This window comes from Rhinoderma darwinii, chromosome 8 (genome assembly GCF_050947455.1).
Source record: "Rhinoderma darwinii isolate aRhiDar2 chromosome 8, aRhiDar2.hap1, whole genome shotgun sequence".
NCBI lineage: Eukaryota > Metazoa > Chordata > Amphibia > Anura > Rhinodermatidae > Rhinoderma > Rhinoderma darwinii.
In genome coordinates, this window is record NC_134694.1 from 59,064,296 (window position 1) to 59,078,849 (window position 14,554).

Genomic DNA, 14,554 nt, shown 5'->3' on the forward strand with positions numbered 1-14,554 from the left:
TTCCTATCCTAAAAACACCAGCCTGCGGCCGTCCCAGAGGCCACCCATCACATTAGATGGGCCACTCCTGATAGTCCTTGGCTCTTCCCAGTACCCCTGGTGCGTTGGGTACTGGGGTAATAGATTGGAGGGGTTGGTGTCAGCCAAAAGTGGACATAGCACACCTCTGGCTGACGCCAAGCCCTGGCGATTGTAATGGAGAGGTGTCAGTCAGACACCTCGATTACTAGTTCTGTTATACAGTGGAAAAATGCATAAAAAACACTTCATTGAAATAAACTGCCCTCCCTACAGTTCGCTTTGACCATTTTATTGGTAAAAATTCGATACCACGACGATCTTACATAGTCCAAGATACTGAAACCTATAAAAAAAAAAACCACAGACAATAAAACATATAAGACCGTTACCAGCATACAATGTGATATACTTACATACAGAAGATGATTCTTGACAACCCTGGTGCTGTCTTCCTCCGTCCTCCACTGACGCGCTGTCAGTGAGGATGTTGCTGTAGCCGCAGACCCTGTCAAGGACCCAGCAGGAGAAGTGTCAGAAGAGATGGACACAGCGCTGACATCATCGGTGCTTGTCCTTCCGAGAGCAGTGAAGGAGGTGGGAGCATGTCTCAGACTGGCAGGCAAAGCTCTCCACTTGCAAGTCTGAGACAGTAGCAGCCATCTTGGATCCCGGACAACTGAGACCAGAACGAGGGAACGGAGCGGGAAGCAAGAAAGTCAGGCCAGCAGGTAGGTTAACAATAATTTTACAGTTTAATTCTTTTTTTTGTGTTCATAAGAACGAGGGTCCCAAACCCTCAGATCCTCCTTACTGCACCCCCCACATTGAGGGGGACATTGAATTGAGCGGCGGTCAAGCGTGCACGCTTCCATTTCATTCAAAGTGTATGGGAATGACAGAAACAGCAGAAGACATGCTTGACCGCCGCTCCGTACTAGCTCTGCCTGCATGGGAGTGCAAGTATTATTTTACGCAAAATGCCCAAAATGTGAGGCTGGGTTCACACCTGCGTTCAGCTTTTCGTTATTCTCCTCCTTCAGAGCAGAACAACGGAACAATAAGAAGCGCCTGTTCCGTTGCACAACGGACAACACCTGCCGCCAACTAAACCCATTGACTTTAATGGGTTTTGTTAGATTTCCGTTGGGGTGTCTGTGGTTTTAACTAAGACAATAGGGCAGCATGCTGCCCTATTGTATCCGGTATTCTTGGTCAGATCTGCAACGGAGCCTCCAATGCAGATGTGAACAAGGCCTAACACAAAAGTTTTGTATTTTTTGAAGCTGGTTCACAAAAAAAATAAAAAGAATAAAAAATTCTACTGGACCAACTGCCTATTTAGAGACAGGCAGAAGCTCCAGGAGCTCATTATAAGGGACACACTAGGCGGATATGCTGAGTAAAACGACACAGCTTATCCGCCCCGGTAGCCGCAGGGAATTCCGCCAGCAAAACCGCACCAAATAGTGGTGCAGGTTTCGTGAGGCATGTCCGCTGTGGGAATCCTGCAGGGAAAAAAAAAGTTTACTTACCCCGGCCGTAGTCTAGGCGACGCGTCTCTCTCTTCTGTACGTAGCCCCGCCTCCTGGGATGATACTGTAAACCATGTGACCACTACAGCAGTCATATGGGATGAAATGTCATGACAGGAGGCCGGGCTGCGCTTAGAATAGAGGATCGCGTTGCCTAGACTACGGCCGGGGTAAGTCTAAACTTTTTTATAAATTTTAAATAAAAAAAATACCTTTTTTTTTCTCATTTGTGATTTTTGCGGCAGAACGACAGCATTTCCGCAACAAAGGAGCAGCGATTCCGCAGAATAAATTGACATGTCAATTTTTTTTGCTGTGTGTGGATGAGATTTGTTCACATCTCATCCACTCTGCTGCTACTGTAATACGCTGCAGATTTTCTGCAATGAAATGTGTTGCATAAAATCCGCAGTGTTCACGCCTAGTGTGTTCCAACCCTAACAATAAGGCCCAGTTCACAGAGTTTTTGGGCCTTGATATTGACTCGGACAATGTGTCAGAATCAGCGCCAAAAAACGTCCAAAACCGCCTTCCATTGATTTAATCTGAAATCAATGGGAGCCAGTCGCGGAAAAAATAAAAAGCAGCATGTCCTTTCTTGCCACGGTTCCGCCTCTGACCTCCCATCGAAATCAATGGGAGGAGGAAAATGCATTTTTCGCTGCGCTCTCTGTCTGCGGTCCTCAATGGCCGCGGGCAAAAAACGCAGCAAAAAACGCGGCAAGATAGTGTGGGCAGGTCAAAATCTGCCTCAAAATTCTTTAAGGAATTTTGAGGCAGATTTTTTCTGCCTGCAAAATACTCTGTGTGAACAGGGCCATACATAATCAGCACTTTCAGACACTTTACTTACTGTGTCAGAAGAGCTGCTGGCTCCCACTCCAGTCCTCGTTGTCAGGCGATGTCTTCCAGGTCCAGTCCTTCACCTCCAGGCCCCAGAAAATGTCTAGGATCGGAGTCGTGTGTGCGCCGGTGTGCACGGGCGCTCGCGAGTGCGCGTGGTTGCGCGTGTCCGCTCGCGGGAGCACGCGGTCGTCTGTGGGTGCGTCCGGGCATTCACAGGTGCGCGCGGGTGCGCGCAAGTGGTGTTTGACGGCCGGGGCCCCATGACGAGAGGGGGGGCCCACAGCTCATGAGTTTCTTTTGGTGAAAAGAACGGGCCCCATTGCAGGGGCCTGTTTTTTTTCTACCAAAGGCAAGTCGCGGCAGTTGCCGGGCCCCCTTTCAATTAGGTTTGGCCGGGCCCCTTACAGCAGTACCCCTAATACCTCCCTGATGGCGGCCCTGACTATGAATAACTATATATTATTATATATATACAGTTGCAAGGAAAAGTATGTGAACCCTTTCAAATTACTTGGACTTCTGCATTCATTAAAAATAAAATGTAGTCCTAGTGTTATTTAAGTCACAATTATAGACAAACACAATCTAACTAAACTAACAACACACGTTGTACTGTTCAGGTTTTTCATTGAGCACATTGAGTAAACATCCAGCGTGCAGGTACAAAAAGTAAGTAAACCTACTGTGTTAATGACTTCTCCAAAAGCTAATTGGCAAAAGGTGTTTCCAATAAGGGGATAAGATTTGAGTATTTCACATGTGCTTTGCACATTAAATAAAGCCACCCAAAGCCTTGTTACTGGCAAATCTGTTATTGTCAAGAAATATTGGTTAGTTTGAAGAATACTTTAAGGCAAATAACTTTAAAACAATGGAGAGACGGGGCGTGGCTGGATGAGCTGGGGAGCAGACGTGTGTGAAAGAGCTCTCCACAGGCCTGAGATTATAAGGGACAGAAAGTGCACTTAAATGGGGAAAACCCGTTCTAAAAAGACCCCACGGGGTACCCAGACCCAAGGGGGTGCGGACACCCCGATTTTGAATTTTTCCCTACCTCTGGCACCTGGAGATTCGGGGTCGGAGGGGGCTGAGACGCCTACCTTGATGGAGCCGCCGGCAAGCAGCGAGAAGTGCAACCCCGTCCGACTGGCTCTCAGCCTGGAAGCGCTGATGTCACCAGAGGGAGAGAGAGCAGCATCGCGGGTCCCCGACTCCCTGACTGGGGAGGACGGCAAGGAGAGGAGTGGAGGTCGGATGCCCGAGACGGCGGGGACCTCGAGGAGGATTAGAGATGGCGTCGGCCGTGAATGGGGTGAGTCACCGTATGGGCCGGCGGATGCCGAGCCGTCCCTCAGAAGCGGGCCGATTCAGCTTGTACTGAGGCAGAGGAGGACGCTGCCGCAAGAGACGGGGGAGACAGAGGAGAAGGGCCCGGGAGAGAGCAAGATCAGCAGGAGCTGTAACTTACCTGCTTCTGCCGACACGTGGCGGATCCAAGATGGCGACCGGGACCGGAGCATTGCAGGGGCGCAGGAAGATGGCGTTGGAGAGGCAGCCTGTCAGCAGGCTCCCCTGTGCAGGTCGCTGGGAGGGTCCGGGGGGTGCAGTGGCCCAGCGGACAGATTCGGTGCTGTTGTCCGGCCAGAGGCCTAACCAGGCTCAGGATGAGACTGAGGAAGTAGAGGGAGGGGAGTGCTCCTCGGAAGAAGGGGGGATACCCCCAGAAACCTGCAGGCGTCAGAGACTTAGGGGGAGTGTGGAAGAGAGGTCCTCACCACTTTCCTCTGGTGGTGGGAGCCTGATGGGAGATCTCCCGCCGCCGGGGTCACCCGGAATTGCAAGCTTTGCTGGCGCTCCTCCCTTCTAAGAGGGACATGGAAGAGATGGCTTCTGATTTGAAAGTGGCGTGGCGCCGGGATCTACACGTGGTCCAAGCTGAAGTGTCTGCCCTGCGAGCTAAGGTGGGTGAATTGGAAACATGGAAGGACTCTGTGTGCAACTTTACAACAGCTCACGGAGGCGCAGGGGGTTTCAGGCTCACAGCAGCGACAACTGCAAGGACAACTAGACGACCTGAAAACAGGAACAGGAGGAATAATATCCGTCTGCGAGGTTTACCGGAAGCAACCAGATCTGCTGACCTGATGCCAACATTAACAGGTATCTTTAATGCCTTGCTGAACTGCCCCGTGGATACCTATATTGAAATAGATAGAGCTCACAGGGCACTGCGTCCGAAGAGTGCTGATGCTGCTAGACCACGGGATGTCATCTGCCGTATCCACTACTATGGCCTAAAAGAAAAGATTCTACAGAAGGCGAGATTGAAGGCGGAGATTGATTTCGATGGGGTCAAACTTCTCCTGTTTCCGGATCTAGCGAGATGCACCTTGAGCCAGCGTGGGATGATGCGCCCTTTGCTTTCGGTGTTGCAACAACGGGGGATATCGTATCAGTGGGGATTCCCCTTTGCCCTGCATGTGCGAGTGGAGGACAGAACTGTCTTGTTGTATACACATGCGGAACTCCCGGGGTTTCTGAAGGCCCTTGGATTGCCTGTCATCTCATTGCCGGACTGGGAGACTTTCAAATGGATACGGTACGGGAGCGCCGCAGATGGGGAGACCCGCCTCTGGGAGGCGGGAGAGATCTGAATCACCGCTGCCGCAGAGACCGCAACGGCGTCAGAGAGCGTCCCCGTCAAGATTTCGGGAGCGTTGATGTGTTGTGATGTATATGCTTTGTCTTTAACCCCGTTGCATTGCAGGTGTTCACTTATGCAGAGTGGCTCGAGCCCGTCATGTTAGTGAGTCTGTGAAATGCAATGTTAATCTATCCTGATGGGGGAGGTTGATCCCTGGGATAGATATACTTTGTGAAGTTAGGTTCTAGGACGGTTAGGCTATGTTCACACGGAGTATTTTGTGGGAGGAATATCTGCCTCAAAATTCCGTTTGGAACTTTGAGGCAGATATTCCTCTCCCCGCACGCCGATTTTCGCGGCAATTATCGCGCCGTTTTTCGCCCGCGGCCATTGAGCGCCGCGGGCATAAAACAGCGAGAAATACGCTTTCTCCTGCCTCCCATTGAAGTCAATGGGAGGTCGGAGGCAGAAGCGCCCGAAGATAGGGCATGTCGCTTCTTTTTCCCGCGAGGCAGTTTTACTGCTCGCGGGAAAAAGACGCCGACGCCTCCCATTGAAATCAATGGGAGGCGTTCTCGGGCCGTTTCTGCCGAGTTTTGCGACGCGGTTTCCGCGTCAAAAAACTCGGCAAAATACCCCGTGTGAACATAGCCTTAGACACTCCCAGGAGTGGGCTTAAGTTTGGCATTTATAGTCCCCATAGGTTGTTCACGTTAACATAAGAAAAGTCTGTCCCTTTATGTAACTATGTCAGCAGGCGTTGATATTAAAGGCTGTGGAATTTAGTTCGGTATCTATACTTTCTGTTATCAGGTAATAGTGTACTGTTTTACGGTAGTCCTCTGTGACCCCCACATAGGAATATCGCTGCGATTGGACTGGGTCTACCCAGTGATACAAGTGCTGAGTGGCACAAATTAGTATACTTCGGTGTCAGGATGTTTTACTTGTCATCTGTTTGTGTTTTCTTTCTTCTTATTATCCATTTTATATTTTTTAGGCAATGCTGTTGTAATGCAATGTATACATGGAAGGAGAGTGATGTACTGGGTGTCGTTGACGGGACGGTGGACATGTCGGCAGTGTCTGGCGAATACAGGTATTTTGTGATAAGATGCATCTTGAGTCTTTTTGTCTTCAGGGATAATGGCTGACTTCACCATCTCATCCCTGAACGTGAAGGGATTTAATGTCCCGGAGAAGAGGTCTCAGATCTTGTATGCTTCACATAAACAGAGGACCCAGGTGCTTTGTGTTCAGGAAACACATTTCCGAGCGGATAAGGTCCCAACCATTAGTAATAAATATTATCCGGTGGGATACCACTGCAGTAATCCGCAGGGTAAGACTAGGGGGGTGTCTATTTTCCTGCATAAGTCATTCCAGGGTAAGGTGATAGATACCTATATGGACTCAGAGGCACGGTTTCTGTTCCTGAAATGTGAGGTGGGGGTCCGCACGGTCACGATAGCCAAAATATTTATGCCCCCAACACCAACCAGGTTCCTTTTTTCCTGAAGATGCTGACAGCATTGAGCGGTTTCTCGTCAGGTGCGCCTATACTGTGCGGGGACTTTAATCTGGCCATTAACCCGTTGCTTGACACGTCCTCTGGGCGGACTTCTCTGGCCTACAATAAATTGAACAAATTGAGGCAGATGCTTAGAGTTATGCGGCTATGTGATGTGTGGAGGCTGACACACCCAGACGATAGGGACTTTACTTTCTATTTGTTCGCCCATAACTCCTACAGCAGGATAGATTACGTTATGGTCCACCATAGTCTGTTGTCCTTTGTGAAAGAGTCCTCTATTGGCAGTGTGCTTCTATATGACCACGCTCCGGTGTCTTGTGTACTGCGCTTTTCACCGCAGCGTCGCAGTGGCTTTACTTGGTGCTTAAACGAATCTTTGCTGAAGGACCCATTGTGTAGTGCAGAATTAAAACAAACGGTGGAGAATTTTAGGGGGGATCATGCTAGAGATGACACGGCCCCAGCGGTGAAGTGGGAGGCTCTGAAATGTGTGCTTCGGGGAGTACTCATCAAGCATGGTGCACGCCTTAAGAGGGAGAGGGGGGCGAAGCTACAGGCACTTTTGGTAAGCGTACAGTCCCTAGAATCCCAGCATAAGCAGACGCTACAGGAGCGTACTCTTAGGGAGCTTACTAGAACTTGCCAGATAAGCAGAGTGCTCGGCTCCGTCAGGTGTGTTCCCGCTATTATTATGAGTGGGGTAATAAGGCGGGGAAGGGATTGGCGAGGGCACTGAGGGAGCGAGGGGCGGCTTCCTTTATACCCTTGATACGAACTTTAGCAGGGGACTTGGCGTTTAAGACGGAAGAAATAGCATCGACCTTCTGCGAGTACTATTCCTCGCTTTATAACCTGCCCTCCCCGCTCTGGGTAGTGTCCCGCCCGAAACACCGCTCTCGTTAGCTGACTACATTAGGGACACAGCGTTGTCTCAGTTGTCTCCAGAAGAGGCGTTAGGCCTGGATTCACCTTTCTCCAGAGAGGAATTACTACAGGTCATTAAAGCCTTACCGGCAGGGAAGAGCCCGGGGCCCGACGGGTACACAGCGGGATTTTACAAATCCCTGGCGGAGGTGTTGGTTACGCCGCTACAGGAGTCGTTTAATTCTATTTCGGAACAAGTGAAGTTCCCCGAGTCGTTTTTACAGGCTCATATCACGGTCATACCGAAGGGGGGCAGGGATCCGCAACATTATACGAACTATAGGCCAAACTCGCTCATTAACACAGACGCTAAGATGTACGCTAAGTTGATAGCGATTAGACTAGCTGGGTTCCTGGGATCCCTGATTCACCCGGATCAAGTGGGATTTATCCCAAAACGCGGAGCTAGAGACAATACTCTAAAAACCTTCTCTTTGATTCATCATGTGACTAAGAATAGAGTTCCCTGTATGCTGTTGTTGCTAGATGCAGAGAAGGCCTTTGACCGGGTGGATTGGAGTCAGATGGGAGTAGGTTGCCTAATGTTGACGCGTATTATGTCCCTTTATAATCACCCCCAGGCGAGTGTTAGGGTTAATGGTTCTCTTTCTGCTCCATTTAGGATTGGTAATGGGACTAGACAGGGCTGCCCACTGTCGCCCTTGCTGTTTGCGGTGGTGATGGAACATTTTTTGGTAGCGGTTCGACGCAATGCTGACATTCGGCGGGTGCAAGTTGGGGAGCTGCATTTTAAGGTGTCGGCGTTTGCGGATGATTTATTGTTTTATATTACCAGCCCACACCTCACATTGCCGCCCCTGATGAAAGCCATTCGAACGTATAGCTATTTTAGTAACTACAAGATGAACATGTCTAAGAGCGAGGCTATGAATATATCTTTGTTAGGGGAGGACGCCCAACCGGTGCTGGTATTGAACAGAGATCTAACACCGATAGAACAGGTATGTGTTGCTGATTCCCCTCCGGAGCGGGCTATTTCCCTTCTCTATAAGTGTTTGCTGGAGTTACATAATGAGGTTCCCCCTTCCTATGTGAGAGGGTGGGAGAGAGAGCTCACGTCGCCTCCATCGTCGGCGGATTGGTCAAAAGCTTTTAAGTTATGTCATAGTTTCTCCATCTCCTGCAAGGCCCAGACTATAAGATCTTGTCGCGTTGGTATAGGGTCCCCGCATTGCTCCATTCTTTCTACCCGGCGGTACCAGATGAATGTTGGCGATGTGGCAGAACTGGGGGTACGATGCTGCACATTTGGTGGGAGTGCCCGTGGCTTAAGCCATTCTGGAAAAAGGTGGTGGACCTCATACAAAAAATCACGGGTCAAGTAATCCCTAACACCCCTAAGGTGTTGCTTCTTTCCATGTTCCCTGGAGCGATTAAGAAATATTCGAAAACCCTGGTCAGTTTCCTGTTGATCGCAGCCCGCACAGTTATTCCACAGTTATGGAAAACCAGTAGCGCGCCGACCATCACTGAATGGTTTCAGGAGATTTTATTGCTGCAGAGAATGGAGGAGGCAACACAGGCCCAGCGAGAATGTCCGAGAGTGGGAAGATTGGTCTGGCAGGAGTGGCAGGAGTTTTGTAAGTCGGATGAATATCTCCTCTATGCATAAGCCTTATAGGTCATAATAGGGGGGAGTGTTGGCCTGATCCGCCTGGAGGTTGATAGTGGGAGTATGGATCCTCTGGTTCTGTCTGCTTTATCTTTCCTCTATCCGATGTGGAGTACGCAATTGATGCTTCGTCACATGCTAGGGTACCATGCCGCCTGCTGTGGTGCCCACTGTCCTGGATGCATTTTCAAAATCGTGAGTAATGTATAGCTCTGTGTTCTCGATACCCGAATATCCTGTCCATTGTATTAACTTCACCTCTGCTGGTACAGAGGTCTGTGTTACTTTATATAGATGTGTCATGTGCAGAATACGGCTTGTTTACTTTTTCATGCTTTATGCGTGTTTTCTCTGACTCATTATGTAAGATGGATGCGTATGTTTTCTGTATTGATGTATACTATTGGCCTGTTATGACTTTTGTTTTTTTTGTTTTTTTTGTTGAAAAATACCCAAAAATAAAGAATGTTAAAAAAAAAACAATGGAGAGCTTGTTGGGAATGTCACTGTTCGTGAAAACCTCGGTAACAGTGATCACAATATAGTTACATTTTACTTATACTGTAAAAAAAAAAAAAAACATGCTGGGAGGGCAAAAACACTTAATTTTAAAAAGGCCAATTTCCCCAGGATGAGGGCTGCAATTCAGGATATAGACTGGGAACAACTAATGTCAAATAATGGTACAAATTATAAATGGGAGATCATAAAATCCACTTTATATACTTATAGTGCAAAATTTATTCCTATAGGTAACAAGAATAAATAACTAATATCAAACCCCACATGGCTTACACCTTCTGTAAACAGGGCAATATATGACAAAAAAAAAGGTAATTTGAAAAATACAAATTTGAGGGTACAGCTGTAGCCTTTAAAAATTATAAAGAGCATAATAATATCTGTAAAAAGGTAATAAAATCAGCAAAAATACAAAACGAAAGGCAGGTGGCCAAGCATAGTAACACAAATCCCCAAAAATTCTTCAAGTATATAAATGCAAAAAAGCCAAGGTCTAAACATGTAGGACCCCTAAATAGTGGTAATGGGGAGTTGATCACGGGATCAAGAGAAGGCAGAGTTACTAAATTGGTTCTTTAGCTCTGTATATACAACAAAAGAAAGAGCAGCTGATGTAGCCGGTGCCTGTGCTGTTAATATATCAATTAATATACTGAATTGGCTGAAAGTAGATATGGTCCAAGCTAAGTTAAATATAATAAAAGTGCACTAGGCACTGGGACCAGATGGATTACACCCAAGAGTTCTTAAAGAACTTAGTTCACTTATTTCTGTCCCCCTCTTCATAATATTCAGAGATTCACTAGTGACTGGTATAGTGCCAAGGGACTGGAGCAGGGCAAATGTGGTGCCTATTTTCAAAAAGGGCTCTAGGTCTTCCCCAGGTAATTATAGACCAGTAAGCTTAATATCCATTGTGCAAAAATATGTTTGAGGGGCTATTTTGGGACTATATACATGAGTATGTGACAAAAAATAGTGAATAGAAGCCTAGACAGGGGCCACTGTGGATATAGTGTTTTTGGACTTTGCAAAAGCATTTCACACTGGCCCTCATAGACGCCTAATGGGTAAATTAAGGTCTATAGGTGTAAAAAGTATAGGTTGTAATTGGATAAAAATAAATTGGCTCGAGGACTGCATCCAGAGAGTTGTGGTCAATAATTTATACTCTGAATGGTCCCCGGTTATAAGTGGTGTACCCCAGGGTTCAGTGTTGGGACCATTATTATTCAACTTATTTATTAATTATATAGAGTAGTGGCATAACTACCGCTGTAGCAGCCGTAGTGGCTGCTACAAGGCCAGCGGCTTGAGGGGGCCCGTGCCACCCACCGACACGCCCCACCCCCATATGCCGTTAAGGCTGCTACAGCGGTATTGACGCTACTACGGGGCCCGCGCCGCCAAGCCCCTAACATTTATGGGCCTTTTAATGCCCGGGGGCATGGCTAGCACTGGATGGGGCCCCGATGCTAGTGACAGCCACCCCCATTTGCAGTAATTGTACCTGCGTCTGTAGCACGCAGGTACAAACACATGCATTATCGCTGAATGGCCAGGCACATTCTGTACTGTCTCGTTGATTGGCAGTTGCTGCACCAGCCAAAATCAGCCGATGTAATAGGGCCTTTAGTTATGAGGAAAGATGAAAAGAATTAAACCTATTTAGCCTTGAAAGAGATGACTAAGGGGGACATGATTAAATTATATAAGTATATGAATGGCCCATACAAGAAATATAGTGAAAACCTGTTCCATGTAAAAACCCCTCAAAAGAGAAGGGGGCACTCCCTCCGTTTGGAGAAAAAAAGGTTCAATCTCAGGAGACGACAAGCCTTCTTTACTGTGAGAACTGTGAATCTATGGAATAGTCTACTGCAGGAGCTGGTCACAGCAGAGACAGTAGATGGCTTTAAAAAAGTCTTATTTAATTTCCTAGAACAAAAAAAATATCAGCTCCTATGTCAATGTGTAGAATTTTTGTTTCATCCCTTCCCTTTATCCCATCCTTTGGATGAACTTGATAGACATATGTCTTTTTTCAACCGTACTAACTAAGTAACTATGTAGCTTTCAGGAGACCACAGAAGATGTGCTAAAGAAATGCAAGAAACTGTAAAAGGCTACAAAAGCATTTCCAAAAACCCTTGTGTACTTCAATCCTCAGTTAGACAAATCATATACAAGTGGAGAAAATTCTGGACTGTTGCTACTCTCCCTAGGAGTGAGCCTCCTGTTAATATTACTCCAACAGAACAATAGGCCATCCTGAAAGAGGTGAGATGTGTTTTTATTTAATAAAATATTATATTGACTTTATTTAATTTTTCACACACAAAGTTTTTTTTTATTAACACTTTCTTACTTTACTGGGGGCTGCCATGTTTTATTTCATCTGTGTATGTGTCTCTTAACAACACATACACAGATGGAATATGGCAGAACAGTGCATAGGACACAATGAACGAGAGACGTTCATTACGTCTACCATCTGGCTCTGTACTGCGCAGGCGCAGTTCAGAGCCACCCAGCAGAGAAGCTCGTTTGTAGGGAGATAGCAGGCGCCATTATGAAGACTGGCTGCACTGCAAGTAATGTGTGTGTGTGTGTCTCTGTCTGTTCCTCTCTCTCTCTCTCACAGACCCCCACTCTAGTGACCCCCCCCAGGCCCCCTCCTTGCGGTGCCCCCCCTTGCTTCATTTACTGTTTTATTTTAGATCTGTTTTTATGGCAATCTTTCCTTGATGCTCTGAAAGTATCAGTGTAATTTTACTTTACCACTGTAGCACTGTATGTATATTTAGCAAAAGTATATTTTTGGGCTACGTATGAGCTGTCTGTGTGTCTGTGTGTAGCAGAGCTGAGTGTGTGTGTCCGTGTGTAGCTGTGCTGTGTGTGTGTCTGTGTTGCAGAGCAGAGCTGAGGGTGTGTGTCTGTGTAGCAGTGCTGTGTGTGTGTCTGTGTAGCAGAGCTGATTGTGTGTGTGTGTGTATCAGACCTGAGTGTGTCTGTGTGTAGCAGTGATGTGTGTGTCTCTGTGTAGCAGAGCTGAGTGTGTGTGTCTGTGTGTAGCAGTGCTGTGTGTGTGTCTATGTAGCAGAGCTGAGTGTGTGTGTCTGTGTGTAGCAGAGCTGAGTGTGTCTGTGTGTAGCAGTGCTGTGTGTGTCTGTGTGTAGCAGAGCTGAGTGTGTGGAAAGGAATCGACTCAACATTTCTTTATTTACACAACGCATTTTTAAAAAACGCGTGTGTAAAAAAGCGCGTTGTATGTACTAACAGCGCACTTTACCAATTATGTAAATAAAAAGCGTAATCAAGCATTTTTTATGTGGTTTTTGGCACGTAAAATAGGCAACAAAAACGTGTCAAATACACGCCATGTGAACCTGTCAACTGAAAAGTCATTCACTTCATTTTTATCATTCTAAGGGTAAGATCACACGCAGTGTTTTCAGCCGTAAACATTCCGAAAAACGGGTGAAAAATCGGAAGCAGAACGCCTACAAACATCTGCCCATTGGTTTCAATGGAAAATACGGCGTTCTGTTCCGACAGGGCGTTTTTTATGTGGTCTTATTCCAAAAACGGCACGTAAAAAGACACCCGCCAAAAAGAAGTGCATGTCAATTCTTGGGATGTTTTTGGAGCCGTTTTTCATTGGCTCCAAAAACGGCCGTAGAAAACGCGCCCAAAAACGCGAGTTTGATTAAAAAATGGCTGAAAATCAGGAGCTGTTTTCCCTTCGTTTAGTAAGCGTGTGAACATACCCTTAGCCTTTTGGTGTGTCCTATAGCTTCTGCCAGCTGCCATTTGTACAATCACTCCCATAATGGCAGCCGGACACTGCTTAGCAATTTGAAGACACCTTTTCCTGGCTTGTAGGAGGGGGGGAGGTGAGATTCCCTCCCACATGTACGGCAGCTGTGAGTCAGGTTGCTTTGCCTTATTCAACTTGCTGTAATTCTGGGAAGTGCTCCCTCTGGTGGCCAACATAGGAAAACATGTCAAATTATTAATTAATTTTTAATACTTTCCACCATGTGGAAGAAAAAAACATACAGCAAAAAACGTGAAAAATATAATAGAAATAAGTAACTTACTTAAAAAAATGTTTAATTCGCGACACATTCCCTTTAAGACTCTACACTGCAAAATAAAAACTGCAAAAGTCTCTGTTCATGTGTCCAATATTAGGAAAACACTGAACAAGAAGGAAGCCGTTGTGGGCCAAATAAAAAAAACATTGTGGCCCGTCTTAAGTTTGCCAAGACCACCTGGATGTTCCACAATGCTTCTTGGGAAGTGTTATATGGACAAGTGAGACAAAGGTAACTTTTTTAGCACAAATGCACAACGCTATGTTTGGAGGAAAAAGAACACTGCATACCAACAACAAAACCTCATCCCAGCACCAAAACCTCATCCCAGCTGTGAAGCCTGGTGGAGGAAGTATCATAGTTTGGGGCTGCTTTGCTGCCTCAGGGCTTGGATGCTTTGCAATCATTGATGTCACAGGTTTATCAAAGTATTTTACAGGATAATGTACGGGCATCAGTCTATGACCGCAAGCTGAAGAGACGTTGGGTGATTCAACAAGACAATGACCCAAGTAAATCAACTGAAGAATGTTTGAAAAGGAATAAGATTTGTGTTTAAAGGAACAGTGTCATCACAAATAATTTTTTTATATGTTAAAGATGTTAGTGCTTTAATAAAAACGTTTATTTTCATTTGTGTGTTTGTGTTTTACTGTTTCTTATTTTTACACTTTTTCTTCACCTATGGGGGCTGCCATTTTTTGTTCCATTTCTGTGTGTGTCGATTAACGACACACACAGACATGGAGTACGGCAGCCACAGTCCCATAGGGACTGTGAACGGCTCCCGTCCCATTC

General features: G+C 46.6%; 1 long non-coding RNA gene across 1 annotated transcript; it reads left to right on the plus strand.

The window, feature by feature from the left end:
• The first annotated feature begins 484 nt into the window (after window positions 1–484).
• LOC142658680 (uncharacterized) lies at window positions 485–14,312 on the plus strand. The gene is made up of 4 exons (XR_012850152.1): window positions 485–749; window positions 6,044–6,142; window positions 11,730–11,936; window positions 13,854–14,312. It is a non-coding gene; the product is annotated as an uncharacterized LOC142658680 (long non-coding RNA).
• Window positions 14,313–14,554: the final 242 nt, after the last annotated feature.